Source organism: Artemia sp. Qi Xiang Cuo, chromosome 16 (genome assembly GCF_049724085.1).
Source record: "Artemia sp. Qi Xiang Cuo chromosome 16, ASM4972408v1, whole genome shotgun sequence".
Taxonomy (NCBI): domain Eukaryota; kingdom Metazoa; phylum Arthropoda; class Branchiopoda; order Anostraca; family Artemiidae; genus Artemia; species Artemia sp. Qi Xiang Cuo.
The window spans coordinates 2,956,397-2,975,580 of NC_142809.1; the positions used below are offsets into that span (position 1 = coordinate 2,956,397).

The 19,184-nt window shown below is 35.3% G+C and overlaps 1 protein-coding gene across 2 annotated transcripts in view; it reads right to left on the reverse strand.

Moving 5' to 3' along the window:
• LOC148942480 (uncharacterized) overlaps positions 1-19,184 on the reverse strand; it is a 91,444-nt gene that overhangs the window by 56,196 nt on the left and 16,064 nt on the right. The gene's annotated exons all lie outside the window — the stretch shown is intronic.

Genomic DNA, 19,184 nt, shown 5'->3' on the forward strand with positions numbered 1-19,184 from the left:
GGTAATGAGGCAATTAAATAATTTGTCAATAAATAAAGAAACAGTCAACGAACATATCAATAATGGGTCACTATTTACAAAGCTGCAAAAAGTTAGTTCCCTATTGCTGGCATCACCCCTCAATCGGAACAATAAAGATTGAATTTGACGTAAAAAATCTTTTACTAGATCCCTTTCTCGGAACATGGCTAAGTCCAAGCTAGAATATGATTTTTGCATCGATCTCAAGCCTCCACAAAGAATTTTGACTGTTCCCTCTTTATAAAACAAAAAACTTTTAATTGAATTTTTGCCCGTCACTAAGTTCTGGAGCTTTGCCACCAACACGAAAAAAATGAAATCAGCCCATGCCTAATCGTATGCTGACATTGATGTGTCTCCATCTTTCAACTGTGGGTGCGGGCGGAGCACTTTTTCTAGTACTGAAAATGACGGAAACAGCTTTCAAATCGTTTATGCTTTTCTCTTCAAAGAATTTAAAGGTGACATTCTGATGAATACTTCGGCTGGATTTTCTTTACTTAGTAGCTGAGGAGGTTCTTTTTCAGTATTTAGGCCTTAAAATGTACCTCTTCGGAATAATTACAGAAACTTTGACTTTTTAGCATGTATACAATAATCAATGTAGCATAGGTACTAATCTTCTAATTCTCTACCTTCGGCTGGGAGTGCACTGCCTGGTTGCGGGCAAATCTTTTGACGCTTCCCGTGTTCTTTTCCCAGATTTCACCAGGTGCCCGTTTGGAGCTGGGTCGACTCTGGCTGAGCTTACAGAGTCACTCCGTTGATTAAATCCGCTGATTATCGTTTGGTTTCCAAACCAAATGATAATCAGCGACAATAGGGCTGCCCTTAGGGACAAGGGATTGCAAGTCTAGCGTGTGAGCCACTCGGCTAGTATGGCTCAAATAACTATAATATTTCAGTACTTGTCTATTATAGCGACCACACCCAAGAAGTGAAGTTAGGTTAATCATAATGAAATATACCAAATAAGATGAAAATATAATACTTTAGTAACAAAATTTTGGAAACTACAACAGAGAATTATTTAAAGCAAGCAGCCCAGAACGCATTATAGTATTAGATACCTAACCAACTCTGTACATTTAATATTTAATTAAAATATAACCGCATAGTATTTTACTTCTCTCAGGGTAAGCTGATTATCTCCAAGTGCACACAGAAAACCAATTTTATTACAGATCAAGAACAAAATGTATAACAGACAAGGGTACTCCTTTATTAAACGGTCTCTTTTATATAGTGCTAGTTTGGTTAATGCTAATGAAATAAAACAAAATAGGAGGAATATATAATGGTTTAGAAACAAACTTGGGCTTTATATTTGCACATTAGGGGGGGGGGGTAAAGCATTTCATATATTATTACATAACCCAACCTAACAGAACCTAGGTACCGCCCCCCCTAAACCCCAAAAAACAACAGTTTAATTATCGTATACGCAATGAAAACGACGCTATACATTGTATTTCTCTATAGCGGTGTCTTGAATTATCCTTTCAAAACGGGTATTTCGTGACTGGTTTCCATTGCAGTATATAAAAGAATCCGTTTAACATAGGAGTACCCAGACAAGTACCAATATTTCACACAAAAAGCTCCTCAGATCCACCATCAAAACGTTAAACTGTATACACCTTTGCACTCAACCTGTTTTGATTTTAGACAGCCGAGATTCACACGACAAAACCTCCATAGAAGTCATCGCCAAGGTCACCCTAAAGAAAGAATTATCTATACAGCCCCATCTGAAGTGGGCCTTTGAATCTTGTTTGCAGTCAAAGCATGATGGATCCTCAACAATTTACCAACGGAAGCTTTAATTCCACTTCACTGCCTTCGTGATGGAATAATGCCGTGCAATTAGTGAACGCTTGTCAGTGCACATTAAGCTACCACTTTTCTCGGGCTTGAATACTCAGAAGTCAATTTATTTAGTGAATAAACAAGCCCCTTTGTTCAAAGTACCGACGCGAAAAATACCGGTAATGTAAGGAAAAAAACAGGTATCGCGTGTCGCCTTTTGTACCATGTATTGTCGTTCAAAAGTGAAAAGATGACATCTCAAAAGAAAGCAGTATAAACAACCTAATAAAGTATCTATGTTTGGATTAAGCAAAACAGGCAGTGATGTCCGAACTACGATCAAGCAAATCTTATGGGACAACGCTCACTTTCAGCGCAGAGACGGTTTTAGGGGGGGGGCACTTGCCCCGGGCGCGGAATTTTAGGGGCACAAAATTCCAAGTAAAATCTAAAGGTTATGATCCTTTTTGTAATTTTGAAATTTTATTACAAGAAAATGGAGGGTGCAGTTAGTAGATGATAATAATTGATAAATTATTAGTTAATTAGTAAAATAAATTAAAAATTAAAATAATTGAATAACATTAATACATAACAATTAAATGGTTTAAATAATAAATTTACAAATTAAACCTTAAGTTATTAATTAATTAATCAATTAAAAAAAATTGAGTTAATAAATGAAAATATTGCTAAAATTTGGCCTGAAAATTCTGTCGGACACAGGGGGGGGGGGGCTAATCAAGATTTTCCCCCTGGCAAAAGAGGCCAGAACCGCTATTGATTCAGTGTTTCTTTTAATTTATTCCGCAGGATTCTCATTCGGAGGGGGGGGGAGATAATCCGCGAAAATCCATAACTACCTTGAATATTTTAAGTGGGTGACAGTCCCAAAGTCTCCCCCCTTCTGTACATGTGCCTGGATTTCAGCGGCATTTCAAATTAATCTGAAAGTTCTCGAGAAAGATCTTTAAAAAAAGAAAAAGTTCAAATATCACAACCTGGACAAATAAAATATTGTTGGCATTAGTCAGAAAAGAATGTAGGATTTTGGGGGTGGGTAAGACTACTACTAATACTACTACTAATAACTCATCGCAGCACCAAGCCGCCTGAGGCCAACACAGCTATGCATGCTCCTCCTCCATCCCAATTTATTCAAAGTCTCCCTCTTTACACCCTCCCAGAAATTTCCCATTCTCCTTAAATCTTTCTCTATGACAACCTCCCACCCCAACCGCGGACGACCTGCTTTTTGTTTAGCCCTAGATGGTTGGCCGAAAAGGACAATCTTCGGCAATCTCTCATGATTCATCCGTAGAACGTGTCCTAAGAGAAACATTATAATATTGAAAACACGTTCATTATTACTAAAGCATAAATAGCTACTTATGGAATTATTCTAGAAAAATTTTGGTAATTCCAGTGCCGTAAGCCACCCCCCGCCCCATGCCTGACTTGATGTGAGATGGCATGCCAATTTTGGAGTTGAATTTTGGATAGCATAGTTCCTCCTTTTATTTCTCCTATTAGGCCTACCTTCTAGTTATCTAAATACCTGTCTTGCACTATTAAAAAAGATAAATAAAGAGAATATAAAATTAATAGTTAATATTACTGTTCTCACTTGGTCTAGATGTAATTATTTTTATTCATAATCGAACAGTCAATATTTGCATAAATTAACACTGTAAAAGCCTGCAGTAGATGTTATCCCCTTACCCCCTCCCCCCTGTAAGATCTAAACTTGTCTAAATTATACAAAGAACACGAGGCTTTATGAACTACACTTTTCTGATAAAAAGAGCGATTTCACAAATATTTCACCCCTCTCCAGAAAGGAATTCACGGACTTACCCCTCTACAGAAATTTACTTGGCTACCCATGTTAGTTGCCCTTTATGTCATTTATACATACATAGTCTGTTCCCATTGCAGTCCATCTAGACATGTCTGATAAATATTTACAGTCGCATACTTGTCGATATTAGAAAAGCATTTGGTACTTGTATAATATACGCCCTACCTTATGTTCTTCTAATATGTTTCTCTGACGATTAATCCTAATGAAATATACCAAAGTAAGATAAAAACATAATTATAAATATATAATTATAAAATATAAATATGTTTGATTTGGTTTGTTAAGTTCAATTATTCTGCATATTATGTAGTAAGAATCGTTTTCTAACTTCATACTGTCCAAATACTTTACCCCTACCCCCCAACCCATAATGTACCAAAAATGAACCAAATATGACCCTAGACTATGTGCAATTTTTTTTTTATTATTAGACTTTATTTGGTATTATAAGACAACTGTTGATGGGAAATCTGCCAAAAAAATAATATAAAATCCAAAAAATTAGATATCTTTTGTATATAGCCTAATGCCAAAAATTCTTAGAAGTTAACTTAAATATCGACTCTTGTTGAGATTATATATTTATATGTTTATTATAATTATATATTTTCCATCTATTCTGTCACTTCTCTTTGTCTTGTCTTACGCTAAGCTGAAAGAAACTAACGAAAAAAAAACTCTTAATGTGTCAATGAATGAACAACTTGAACGGTAGGGCTTATATCATACAAATACCAAGCATTTTACACGAAACAAGGAGATTTACCTTACAATTACTACTACTAACAACTTAATGCAGAACAAGCCACCTGAGGTTAACACAGCTGTGCACGTTCCTCTTCCACGCCAACTTGTTCGAAACTATACTCTTACGCCCTCCCATGAATTTTCCGACTTACTTTCACGCTTTTATCATAACTTCTTCCCACCTCATTTGGGAACAACCTATTTTCCGTTTGGCCCTTGAGGGGTGGCCAAAAAGCGTGATTTTGGACATCTTTCATCCTTTTGATTCTAGGCGTTTACCCACCCACCCATGAAAATACCCCCCTGCGGAAAAAAACCCACGGAAAATACCCCTTCCGTGGAAAATACCCCCCGGAAAATACCCTTCCCGTGGAAGGGTATTTTCTGTCACTTGTCTTTGTCTTGTCTCACGATTAGCTGAAAGAAATTAACGAAGAAACCAATTTTGGTTGTGTATTATACGCCATTCACTCAAGTTTACCCAGTGCAAAACTGGTTTCTGGTGCAAAACTGGAAACAAAGAACAAATCGGTTTCTTCGTCAATTTCTTTCAGCTAAGCGTGAGACAAGACAAAGACAAGTGACAGAATAGATGGGAAATATACAATTTGCGGTATATGTTTGCATAAAGGGGGGGGGGGTAAAGTATTTGGACAGTTTGAAGTCAGAAAACAATTCTTACATCATACTATGCATAATAATTGTACCTAACACATTTTGCATGCAGACCCGCTATACTTTACCCTCGACTAATTTGCAAATATATAGCCCAAGTTTGTTTCTAAAGAAACGAAGAAACTAAAAAAGAAACCGGTTTGCTCTCGAGTTTTGCGCATCGTAAACTTGAGTGAGTGGCATATAATACACAAATAGGAATTTTTAATGGAGAGAGAGCCAGATTTCCCGGTGTTATTTAAAAACCATCGGAAATTAAATCTAAAAAAACAAGTTTTTTCAGCTGAAAGTAAGCAGCAACATCAAAACTGAAAACAAACAGAAATTATTATGTATATGAAAGGAGTTGCCCCTTCCACTTTTTTCTTGCTCTTTACGCTAAAGTTTTGACTTTTTGTCCTAATTTTTTAAGAGCGATTCCTGGAACACGATGTCCGTTTAATTAGAATAATAAGCTCTGTTTTAAAATTCTTAAAAAAAAAATAACTTTAGCGTAAATAGTGAGGTCTTGAGGAGGAGGCAACCCCTTTCATATACGTAATAATTTCTGTTAGTTTAAGCTTTGATGTTGCTCCTTACTTTCAGTTGAAAAAAACTTGTTTATTTTTTTTAATTTAATTTCTGATCGTTTTTAAATAACACAGTGAGTGTTGTATTATACACCACTGACTCAAGTTTACGATGTGTAAGACTCGAGAACAAACCGGTTTCTTCGTTAGTTTCTTCGTTATTTTAGAAACAAATTTGGACTATATATTTGCACATTAGGGGGGGGGGCAAAGTATAGTGGGCCTACATGCAAAATGAGTTAGGTACAATTATTCTGCATATCTGGAACTAAGAATGGTTTTCTGACTTCAAACTGTCCAAACGCTTTACCCCCCCCCCCCTAAGTGCAATTATATAGCGCAAATTATATATTTCCCATCTATTTTGTCACTTGTCTTTGTCTTGTCTCACGCTAAAGCTGAAAGAAACTAAGAAAGAAACCGGATTGTTCTCGATTTTCACACAGCGTAAACTTGATTGAGTGGCGTATAAAATACAAGTACCAAAATTTCTTCCCCCTACGTAAAATAAAAAAAAGAGCTCAAATAAAATTCTTAAACTTGGAAAACCTTATTTTCCACAAGGGGGGGGGGAGGATTTTTCGATGGGGGATATTTTCGGAGGAGGTATTTTCCAGGTGGGGTGTATTTTCCGCGGGGGGTATTTTCCGTGGGAGAAATTTTCCGGGGGGGGGAATTAAACAAAGGTCACCCATCCTCTTATCCGTAGAACGTGGCCTATACATCTTAAAGTCTATTTTAACAAGAAAGTCCAGTAGCCAGTTTAATCCTCACTTTCTACGTGCTATTAAGGAATTATGTTATCTTTAGTTGACTACACTGTATATAAAAATAATAATAAATGTATATAAACACTGTATATAAATATAATACAGTAGGATCATTCCCTATCTCAACCATTATACAAAGCCGGACCGACATGCAAGTGCTCCGGAGAACACTTAAACAAGTATAAACATAAGCGACATAAAATTTTTCACGGGTAGACAAGTCGGATTTCTCTTGTACGCGAAACTTGGCTTCACCTTTGCAACGCTAAATTTTAAGGAATCTAATTTTAAATTAATTTGTTCCAATACATACGTAAAAATTGGTAATTAGTCGTACAATGTTATTATTAAAAATTACAAGTAGGTTTCGAAGTCTCGAGTTGGTTTCAATGGCATTTTGAGAAAGTTTCTACGAAAATACGGGGTCCAGGGTAATTTACACTTGACCGCTGATGGCAAATTAAATGGGAGGAGCTGTTTACACGCGCTGAGAAGGTAGTAGCAAAAAATCACTGAGCCGTGATCTTACTGTATGTTATTTATATAAGTGGTTAACTATAAAAGAATAGGCAAATTTTTCTTGTTTTAATAAGGAATGATTCCTTATCTGTCAAACCTAGTTGAAAGTTACATAGCCAAGACATCAACATCATTCCAACCAAGATAACCAAGACATAAAGGAAACATCATTCCTTAATAAAACGTAGTAAGTAAGGAATGAACTGGAATAAGGTTTTCTCAGTGGCGGTTATGGCCTTTCTTTTGCCCAGGGCAAAATCTTGATCAATGTCCCCCTCCCCTGTCTCCCACAAAATTTTCAAGCCAAATCTTAACAAATTTCCATGTATTAGCAAAATTATTTTTCAATGTATTAATTCACTAATAATTTTTTTTAATTACTTTTTGACTTATCATTTAAATTATTTAATTATTATTAATTTAATTTAATTACTTTAACTATCATTAATACTTTTTATACTATTTTATTACACTATATTTATAGTATAGTACTATTATATTTTATTATACTATTATATTTTTTTGTACTTTTTATACTATTACTTTATCATTACTACTCATTAATACTATTTTATTAATTATTTTAATTTCTTAACTGTGCCCTCTACTTTATTTTAATAAAAATAAAATTTCAAAAATTACAAAATGATTATAACCATTACATTATTTATTTGAAATTTTGCGCCCCTAAAATTTCTGAGCCCGGGGCAAGTGCCCCCCTATATCTCTCCTTTAAAACCACACCTGGGTTCTCTTAATAAAACATACCTTTAATCTTCTTTCATTATAGCCCTAGAAATTGGGTTCGAGTCACATTTTCGTACAGCTTACTGTTTGATATAATACCAAAAGAATTATGTGAAATATCATTCAAAAATGAGTTATATATCGACTTAACTGGAATCACGCTTGTCCAATCGATTGGTTTAATCAGGATACACATATCCCCTTTCGTTCTCGAAAAATTCTCAATTTTATAATCCACACAAAACGCGTTATAACCAAAATTCAAAAATAGTTTTGCAGACATAGAAGTGTTATGCATGACTCTTTCACAGCTCACAGCCACGAAGATTGTCACATAAGACCCACCATGAGATGATCAGAAAGGCACGATTGGAGCTCGACAAAGATATGGAGGCATATCTTCCAAAACAGTTTTTGCTTCTCCTGAACATTTTAGAAAATGTCACTTGACGTCTTTCGCAAATCCATAGCCGAGCCTGACCAGCAAGCACTTAAAACTACACTTAAGCTATTCCCTGGAAAACTTTGGCCTATCGAATATGAGACTCGGTAATATCAATACTTCCTAACATTAAATAAAAAAAACAAGTTTTTTAAACTGAAAGTAAGGAGCAACATTAAAACTTAAAACGAACAGATATTATTCCGTATATAAAAGGGACTGTCCCCACCTCGACGAATCGATCTTTACAATAAATTTTTTTATTGTTTTAAAAAATAAAGAAGTGATACACAGTCAAACTTTAGCGTAAAGAGTGATGCTTTGAGGAGGGGACAGCTCCTGTCATATACACACTGATTTCTGTCCGTTTTAAATTTTAATGTCGCTCCTTACCTTCAGTTTAAAAAACTTGTGTTTTTTATTTAATTTTTGAACGTTTTTGAATAAATGCAGGTTTTGATCTTGGCTCACCGTACATGAATAATTAAAACAAAATTTTCATATTAATTTACTTTTATTTAGTTAAATGGTTTTCTCGAAACATGTTTAATTTTATTTATGAACGTTTTTATTAGTAATAAATGTACGTAACTTACGAATTAACTTACGTAAAAAACTTATATATTCATGTGTTTTTAATACGTATATTAGGGGGTTCGCCCCCTAGTCAATACCTTGCTCTTTAAGTGAAAGTTCGAATTTTGTTCCAATTCTTTAGAAATGACCGCTTAATCACAAAGGCCGTTAATTAGAATAAATAGCTCTTATGAAAGTACTAAAAAATCTTTGGCTTAAAGAGCGAGGTATTGACTACGGGGTGAACCCAATCATATATGTAATATTTTCTGTTCGTTTGAAGTTTCGATGTTGCTGCTATTGCAGTTGAAATACTTGTTTTTTTATATCAAATTTCTGATCTTTTTTTTAAATAATGCTGGGAAGTCTGGCGTTCCCTTCATAGCAATGTCCCTTCCCCCATGAAAACTTCCTCCATGGATAGATCCTCCCACATAAACTCCGACCCCCCCCCCACTACCAGGAAAAATCCCCCCTGAAAACGTCTGTATACTTCCAAATAACCAATAACATTGGGTAAAGTCCATAACTTTCAGCCCTCCCCCCGAAAACTTCGGGGGATTAAGTCATCCTAAAAGACATACTTATTATATTTTCGAACATGCTGAACAAAATGGCTATCTCAAAATTTTGATCAGGTGACTTTGGGAAAAAAATGAGCGTGGGAGGGGGCCTAGTTGCCCTCCATTTTTTTTTGTCACTTAAAAAGAGCACTAGAACTTTTAATTTCCATTCCAATGAGCCCTCCCACGATATTCTAGGACAACTGGTTCGATACGATCACCCCTGGGAAAAAAAAAACAAATAAACACGCACCCGTGATCTTTCTTCTGGCAAAAAATTCAAAATTCCACATTTTTGTAGATGGGAGCTTCAAACCTCTACAGTAGGGTTCTCTGATACGCGGAATATGATGGTGTGATTTTCATTAAGGTTCTATAACTTTTAGGGGTATTTCCCCCTTTTTTCGAAAATCAGCTAAATTTCCTCAGGTGCTTAACTTTTGATGGGTAGAATTAAACTTGATGAAATTTATATATTTGAAATCAGCATTAAAATCCGATTCTTTTGATGCATCTATTTTTATCAAAATGCCGCTTTCTAGAGTTTCGGTTACCATTGAGCCGGGTCGCTCCTTACTTACAGTTCGTTACCACGAACTGTTTGATAGAACGCGCCTAATATTAGTAAATCCTGCGAAACTGTGCAAAAGCAGAATGGAAATTGGAATTTCCGAAATACTTGGAATTTCCAGGAGGAACATGAAACTCCTGGGTAAAGCCTTCCTTGTTGACACATCGCGTGTGCGGGAGACTACCAAAAGAGTTAATTATATAGTAGAAGAAAATAAGCAAGGCGGCGTTAATATAACGAACATTTTATTTGACATTGTAATGGTAATTGGAAGATTTGAATTAGACAGGGGGAAAACCAGTGTTGCAAATCGCTGGTGAGAACAGAAACATTTGAAGTTGAAAGTCCAAACTTGGGTGAAGGTTGGAAGAGGGAGTTTTCGCTAGCTCGGAAGGAGACTTATGGATGAAATTGAGTTTCGAACCAAAATAGACAAAAAGGTTATGTCCAGTAGTTTCCCAAAACCTAACCGATGGATAGAACTAGGACATTTGTAAACCGTACAGGTGATTAAGAGGAGAATTTCTGCAATAAAAAGCCTGAAACTCCTCAAAAATGACGTCAAACCGGGATAAAAAGTGCCAGTTTTGTGTATTCTGGGTCGAGATCCATTATGATCCTTAAGTTTTCCTGTATTTCCGAATCAGCAAAAGGCCAAATTTGAGCAAAGATCAAGTTTTGCCCAAGTTTTTGCTTCAACTTCAAATGATTCTAAATAGTTGGAAGTCCTTTGTCTGTAAGAGGGTGGTTTATTTATCTCTCTTCTTAGTATTTATTTTCTATTATTTTTTTTGCTGGGCCATATCACCTGATTTGAGCTGATTGATAGTGACAATTGCCATCATGTTGCATTTTTTTTTTACTGTTTGATAGTTTTTTTCTTTACTTCTTCTCTATTTCGGGGCCATAGAGCCCACTGGGGGAAATCTAATGGTTTTGCAGCAATGTTATATATTTGTGAACTTGAACTTTAAATGGTTAAAAAAAACACCACAAACGGATATAACCATAAGATTTTGCAAACTGTAGTTCCACAGATTTGCAGTTTTGCAAATTTGAGGTTGGAAACCAAAACTTGGGTGAAGTGTGGAAGAAGGGCTTTTGCTAACTCGGGGAAATATGGCAGTTTATGGATCCTATTGTGTTTCAAAGCAGAAAATGCATAATTAAAAAATTGTAGTTAACACATTTTGAATGCGCTTCTACTATAATTTACCTCCCCCCCCCCCCCAATGACAAACCTATAGCCCTAATTATGTATTTCCCATGTGTTTACTGTTTCTTGATTTATTAAGTGTTGATTCAATTTACTGGAAGCAAAAACATTTTTGCTTCCTTTTTAACATTGAAGCGAAAAGAACAGTTAATACTTATGTAATTGACACTAATTTTGAAATAAATTTGTCTTTTTAAGCACACTGGTTTTCTACAGTAACCCATTTGATAGTCTGTGATATTTCCCTTTTTTAATGGTTTTTTAAAACAAAAACACAAACTAATTTAAAATATAATTAACATTCATGTTGAAATAAACTTGGCTTTTTAAGCACATTATTTTTTTGAACGTCTTTTTTTATATCTTTTCTAAAACAGAAAAAATATACTTTTTTAGCATGAAACCAAGGTGTCCTTCCTTTTAAAGCGAAAACAACAGTTAGTAATGATATCATTAACACTCATGTTGAAAATAACTCGGCTGAGAACACCCTCTAGTCACAATGCAAAGGTGTTCCCACAATTAGAGCATGCTACACTACTCGTCCAAATTGCAGTTGTAAAGATGTGTATTACCATTAATTGCCTATTCAAATGTCTTTCATTTGTTTGTATTTTTGTTTAAAATGCTAATTATTACCATTAATTGCCTATTACCATTATTCATTATTACCATTAGTTTCTGTATTGCTGTATTACCATTAATTGCCTATTCAAATGTCTTTCTTTTGTTTGTATTTTTGCTTAAAATGCTTTTGTTTTCTTAATTTTTAAAAATTTTCTTAATTTTTTTATTCTTAGTTTGTAGCTCCTTGTGGTCTAGATATAGATTTTTTGTATTCATTATTGTGAAAATAAACAATTTCCTCCCAGATCTTATTAAACGTTATTCCATAAACTTTGGGACCAAGGGTTTCGCTGTGAAGTCCACAAGATCATTATTACCGTTGTCAGAGTTAATTTTTTTAATGCTTTTAATCTAGATGTATTTAGGAGATAATATTCTAATTAGGATGATTGACATATTCTGGCTCATTTTCTATGGATATATTTTCAAAATTTCAAATAAATAATCTAACGGTTGTAATCATATTGTAATTTTTGAAATTTTGTTTTTATCAAACAGTTCGTGGTAACGAACTGTAAGTAAGGAGCGACCCGGCTCAATGGTAACCGAAACTCTAAAAAACGGGATTTTGATACCAATAGATACATCAAAAGAATCAGATTTTAATTCTGATTTCAAATATATAAGTTTCATTAAGTTTAATCTTACCCATCAAAAGTTACGTGCCTGAGAAAATTTGGCTGATTTTCGAAAAAAGGGGAAAGACCCCTAAAAGTTATAGAACCTTAATGAAAATCACACCATCATATTCAGCGTATCAGAGAACCCTACTGTAGAGGTTTAAAGCTCCTATCTAAAAAACTGGGGAATTTAGTATTTTTTGCCAGAATAAATAACACGGATGGGTTGTTATTTTTGGTTTTGTTTTTTTTTTTTTTGAACCCGGGGTGAGCGTATACAACACTTGTTCAAATAAAAAATGGTTAGGGATAATTTAAAACGAAATTAAAATTTCTATTTCCCATTTTAATTTACCGAAAAAAATTGAGGGCAACTAGGCCCCCTCCCACGCTCATTTTTTTCCCAAAGTCATCCGATCAAAATTTTGAGATAGCCATTTTGTTCAGCATGGTCGAAAATATGATAAAAATGTCTTTTAGGATAACTTGATCCCCCAAAGGCCCCAGGGGGAGGGCTGAAAGTTATGAACTTTACTCAATGTTAACATATAGTTTTGGTTATTGGGAAGTATACAGTCTTTTTCAGAGGAGATTTTTTCTGGTTGGTGGGGGACGGAGAGGGGCGGGGGCGATATGGACGGATCTTTCCATGAAGGAAGTTTACTTGGGGGAAGGGGCATTGCTATGAAGGGGGCGCCGGATTTCCCAGCATTATTAAAGAAAAAAAATCAGGAATTAAATAAAAAAAAACAAGTTTTTCAACTGATCAACTGATTGTGATTAAGAGGTCATTTTTGAAGAACTGGAAAAAAAATTCGAACTATAGTTTAAAGAGCAGGGTATTGACTAGGGGGCGAACCCCCTAATATACGTGTTAAAAATTTATGAATATAGAAGTTCGTTACGTAAGTTAATTCTAAGTTACGTATATTTATTACTAATAAAAACCTTCGTAAATAAAATTAAACAAGTTTCGAGAAAGCCATTTAACCAAATATAATATGCAAATCTTGTTTTAATTATTCATGTACGTTGAGCCAAAATCAAAACCTGCATTAATTCAAAAACGTTCAAAAATTAAATAAAAAAAAGTTTTTTTTAACTTAAAATAAGGAACGACGTTAAAACTTAAAACGAACAGAAATTATTCCGTATATGAAGGGGGCTGACCCCTCCTCAACGCCGCACTTTTTACGCTAAAGTTTGACTTTCTCACAACACAATTTTTTTAAACAAAAAAAAAACTATATCGTAAAGAGCGAGGCGTTGAGGAGGGGACAGCCCCCTTCATATAAGGAATAATTTCTGTTCGTTTTAAGTTTTAACGTCGTTCCTTACTTTCAGTTAAAAAAACTTGTTTTTTTTATTTAATTAAATAAAGTAGAGGGCAAGCTGCACAGTTAAGAAATTAAAATAACTAATAAAATTAATTAAAAACTAATAATAATTAAAATAATTAAATTAAATCAATAATAATTAAATAATTTAAATGATAAGTTAAAAAATAATTTATTAGTGAATTAATTGATATAGCTATGAGATTCTTTGATCGCCAAAACTCTATTAAGGTGCCAAATATGATCTCACTAATCACAAAAAAGCTACTGATGATCAATATAAATTTAACGGGTTAACATAGGTGTATTTTACTATAGAACAGGGGGCAACTGTCCCCCAGAGCCCAATTTGCCACCCTCCCCCCTAACTGAAATTTAGTGTCTTCAAAAATCTTGTCAAAACCAAGATAGGCTTACGTAATTCAAACATCCGCAGAAACAGATCAGTTTTCTTTAGTACCTTTGCCTCTGTGATACTATATGGCTCAATTTTCATTTTTCACTGTCATTTTCACTTGACTTGGTAAGATCGGCTCCGACTTTGCCTCCCCCCCCCCCATTATTTTGACAAATTATACCACTGGTGTTTAATAGTACTTTATTTGAAATATCTTAACTCCAAACTATTCTACTTAATTATTAGTTGTTTTTTTATAAGAAATCTGTTTGGCAAATATCTTGAAGAGTAACAGTGACATCAATAAAAACCAAGTAAGAACGAGACAAATTATTCATTCTAGGGATCGCTATTTCTCTGGTGATTTATCATTGGTTCTAGTGATTTTTTATATTGCCTAAACCAAAAAACCACTAATTCAGCACAAAAATCACTAGGTTATTGAAGAAAATCACTAAAATCCAGTGATTTTTTTTGGTACTTCTGTACTAAACGTACTCATTTAAATACTGCTAGTTTGGTTAATGCTAATGAAATAAAATGAAATAGGATGAATATATAATAGTTTAGAAACACATTTGGGCTATATATTTGCACATTGGGGGGTGGGGTGGGGGTAGAGCTTAGCATATATTATTACATAACCTAACCTAACCTAGGTACCGTCCCCCCCCCCCAACCCCAAAAACCAACAGTTTAAATATTGTACACACAATGAAAACCACGCTAAGCTTTGTATTACTCTATAGCGGTGTCTTGAATTAACCCGTCAAAAACGGGTTTTTCTTGACTGGTTTTCATTGCAGTATATGAAAGAGTACATTTAATACAGGAGTAACTTTTTTTCACCGGGAGGCGACCCTGGTGCTGCTGTGTCTGCCTTTGTCCCATTTTAAAACCAAAACTGCGTTATTGTATATTATATTTATGCTGGGATTCGTACCAAGGAAACAATCGACGATGCTAGCCTGTATTTGAGAGACTACCCACGCACCAAAATCCTATTGCTTACCTATTTGGATTACAATACCAAGTTCTGACAGGGAAGTCAGGAAGAACAGTGGTGTTTGAACGAATTGAATTCAGGACAAAATTAGATCCAGCTGAACTGAGTCGATGCAGCTCAAAGGAAAACTGAATTTCTTAGCGTAACAGACACGTGATTTAATCTGGACTCGAAGAGGGTAGCTTGGAATTCCAGGGGTGGTACTACAAAAGAAGAAAGGTCCGAGGGCCCCGATAAAGCGGCAGAACTTGATTAGGCAGCAATGAGCTAATCATGACTAGTTTTACATAAAACAACTGCATGATGCGCTGAGTGTAAAGACGCGCCAGATTTGGAAAATATTCAATTATGATGCGCAAGCCAATAACAAAAATACTGTTGAGAAAATTATTAGCTTCGTAAATGCCGTCACAAGGCGTATCAACAGATATGATTGGCATCACAACGCCCGAGCCTAAGGAGCAATCCATGAGTGATTAAATAGTGCTCTCGCTGTTCAATAGTCACTATAATTATATTCCAGCATCCTTTACGATTAGGTAAATCACGATGCATAAAATAGTTTTATTTAGAATTTTTTTTATGTCAAAATTGCAGTCCGACCTTAAGCAAAGCTTCTGATATAACAGATCTTATTAATATCTACTTCTGTTTTTATTTAGCTAATTGAAAGAAGCAATGAGAAGCATGTACAAGTAACACCACCTTTACTGCAGCGTGTGTAAAGTTGTCCTTAATACAGTCCATATTTCCTCAACAATTCAGTCATTTCATAGATATTGGTTTTGAACCTGAAATCAGGCACCAAGTGGTGGCAAAAAGGTCGTTAATAAGACCAAATTTTCAGGAAACTTTTAGCTCTCGTTCGAACTGATTTTATTGTACTTTCTATAATGTCTGCACCAGGGTTATATCCATGATTTTTTTTTCGTTTTACGAGCCGGACGAAAATTTCGGGGGGGGGAGGGGTTCAAACCCTTATCCCCCCTATACGGCCTTGATCAGCACCACAATCATTCCCGCCTGTCGTTGAAATGAAAGTTTCCTCTGATTTATTGAGTTCAACATCACACACGTGCGCCAGAAGAGAAATGTTAAATCAAGGCCGTATTCAGGGAGGGGGGAGGTAGGGAGTTTGACCCCCCCCCCCCCGAAATTTTTTTCTGGCTCGTAAAAACGTAGCAATTTTTTTTAGTAAAACCCTCTCCAAAAAAAAAAAACTGGGTACGGCCTTGTGTCAAATGCGAAAATTTTGATTTAAATGCCAATGAGTTTTTTTTTGGGGTATTTTCTACTCATACAACGTCTTTGCATCTATTGTCAAACTGAGCGTAAAGGTCAAGAACCGCTCTTCCAAGTCTCTTCTAGAAAAAAACTGACTGTTTTGCCAAGAGCTGGGAACACGAATGCATGATACCAGCCGAACAGATTCCCTCTGCCTATTCGTCTCTTCTAAGCAAATAGCGTGCCAATCAGAGGCGTACTCAGCGTTGCCACCGTCCGGGATTAATCCCGGTTTTCCGGGATTTTTTTTTGCGGTCCGGGATTTTTTTTGTGTCCGGGACTTTCGGTCTTTCTTTAATAAAAAACGTGATTTTTTGCTAAAAACCGGGATTTTTGCTAAAAGCCGGGATTTTTTATTAAAAAGAGATTTTCAACGATTTTGGGTGATAGTCTACTTTTTTTTTCTGTACAGTATCACGAATATTCTCTGTTTTTGCTAGTTCCCTCTGGATTTGCGCTATTACACTGTAGAAACCATTTTTTCGTTCCGGATTTAACTTTTGAAAATTGGAGTCGAGCGGCGACTTCGAATTTTAAACGTGCTTTAACCTTGCAGGAAGTATTGAAAGTAGTCTCAACTGACGCCACCGTCAAGAGGAGACTTAAATCTCTCAGGTCAGTGCCCCGTGCAATGCCTCGGGCAAAGTTAAACTCAGAAAAGGTAAGTAAAAAGCGTACGGCATTCTACTTATTCTGTATATATATAAGTGGAATAAGTTTAAATAGTTTAAACAGGGATCTGAATCTCAAAGTAGAGTTTTCCCCCTCGCTGATGGTGCTATTCCCAAGAAGCTTAACTTTATTTTGTTAACTACTGAACTATTGTATTATACCACCAATAAAATTGATCTTTGTTAGGTTACCATGCATAGGCCTAACTTATTAGGTTTCTCCTAATTTTCTTGAACAAGTAGGCTAGCCTAGGCTATTTGATTAGGCTGATTATTTTAGCCATATGGATTGCTGAATGTTTTGAATGCATTGATAGTTAATAGTAGAGTCTAATGGCAAATACACAATTTAGTTTAAGCATAGCTTAGGCAAATTCAAGAAAATACTGCCCAATCTTAAACACATGATCCTATAGGCCTTGTAGGATACAAAGCCACTCAAACATAAATAGATTCAATCCCAGACATGTGCTGTAAAGAAAAATAGGCTACTAGGGTTTGCTAACTTTTCTTTAAGCTTAATTTTCAGTATAAAAAAGTTTCTGAGATCACATTGAGCTAATCCCAACAAGGTAATCTAAATCTATACATATGCAAGACTAAGAGCTTGCTTGGAAATGTAGGCTCTATTTGAATGAAATTATGCTCGTTTGTTTGTCCAAAGTTAGTGATTATCCAAACACCAGGGGTGCTTGGATAATATACCCAGTTCTTCATCAGCAGCTGATGTGTATTACCAAATAAAGCTAGTTTAAAGAAAAATCAAACTGTTTTGTTAAGCCTAAAGGTGTATCTGGCTTTGTGGGGGAATTGACAAGGAAATAGAAAATCTAATGGTATATTTCCTTTTTTTCTTTATCTGATTTCTCCCCTTTAATAAATATTAGAGCTAAAAATATGTTTTGTTATTACTAGGCCTAGACTAGTCTATCTTTACAAAGCCTATCTTTAGTCTACTTAAAATTTCCTTTTCCTGACCGAGCCCCATTTTCCATTTCCTGACTTGAAGTAAAATCAAGTAATTGGAAGCATTGCATCAAGCCACAATGTCCATTGGGGTTGTATACATAATGGGCTGGGGCTTGATGGCAGAATTTGCTTCAACCACCACATTTTTTTTTTTTTTTTTTTTTTTAATTACCGACTGGCAGGATAAAAACAAGATACTAGGGTATATGGGAGTGCTGTTATTGATGTGAAAAGTAAAGACCACCATCTAGTAGTGTCTAGGGTTAATCTAAAGCTGAAGTCTCGGAAGGGTAACTACCTCCCAGGAAGTTATGATGTTGGTAGACTCCAGGATGAGAATTTGAAACAAGCTTTCCAGGAACAGTTGAATACCAAACTTGAGAGTTTAAAAGTTGACAATGTGGAAGATGGTTGGAATAATTTTAGAAAAGCATTCTGGTAACATGAATTTGTGTGGGCTTTTCTACCTCCCACCACCCATTTCCAGACATATTGTAAGATGACCTCTTTTTTTAATTTCAAGGATAAGTTTTTTAGGTAGAGAGGAGGTAACAAGAAAAATCTTTAGTCAGAACTTTTGAGACTCTTTTAAATTTCTTTCTATAAAATGTCCATATAAATAGACTAGCATTAGATTTTATGATTTAGGGGGTCTGCAGTATATTATACTTCTAATCATGAATTATGATGCATATGCAGTGCTCTTTCTTTCTGGAGAAGTTTCTGTTCTCCAATACAGAAAATACCTATTAGGTTGCGATTCTGCGAACTCGAAATCACGATAGCTCAAACGTCAAAATCGCTGGATGCAAAATTTGACTTTACACAAAAGCAGCAAAAATCGAGGTTTCAGGGAAATGCAAGGATCCCTACAGATCCAAAAGTAGTAGAAAAGCCGAAAGTACTGCGATATGTCCTTTAATTTGAGTCAGAAAAGTTTAAATTGGCCACACAAAGTTTCTGGAAAGTGATTTTGTGCTTGATAGGCTTAGAGAAGTAAAAATTAAGTAGAGGAGAATGTTAGCCCATCAACTTTTTTTGGTGGCAGCAGATAGATAGGAATTTCTTGGCCACTCGAGTACCTAGTCTTTAGCATTCTGACTATGTTTCTCTAGCCTGACTATATTTGTGATCATGCATTGAAGGAATAAGACTTTGCAGCCAAAAATCTTATAAGGCTTTAT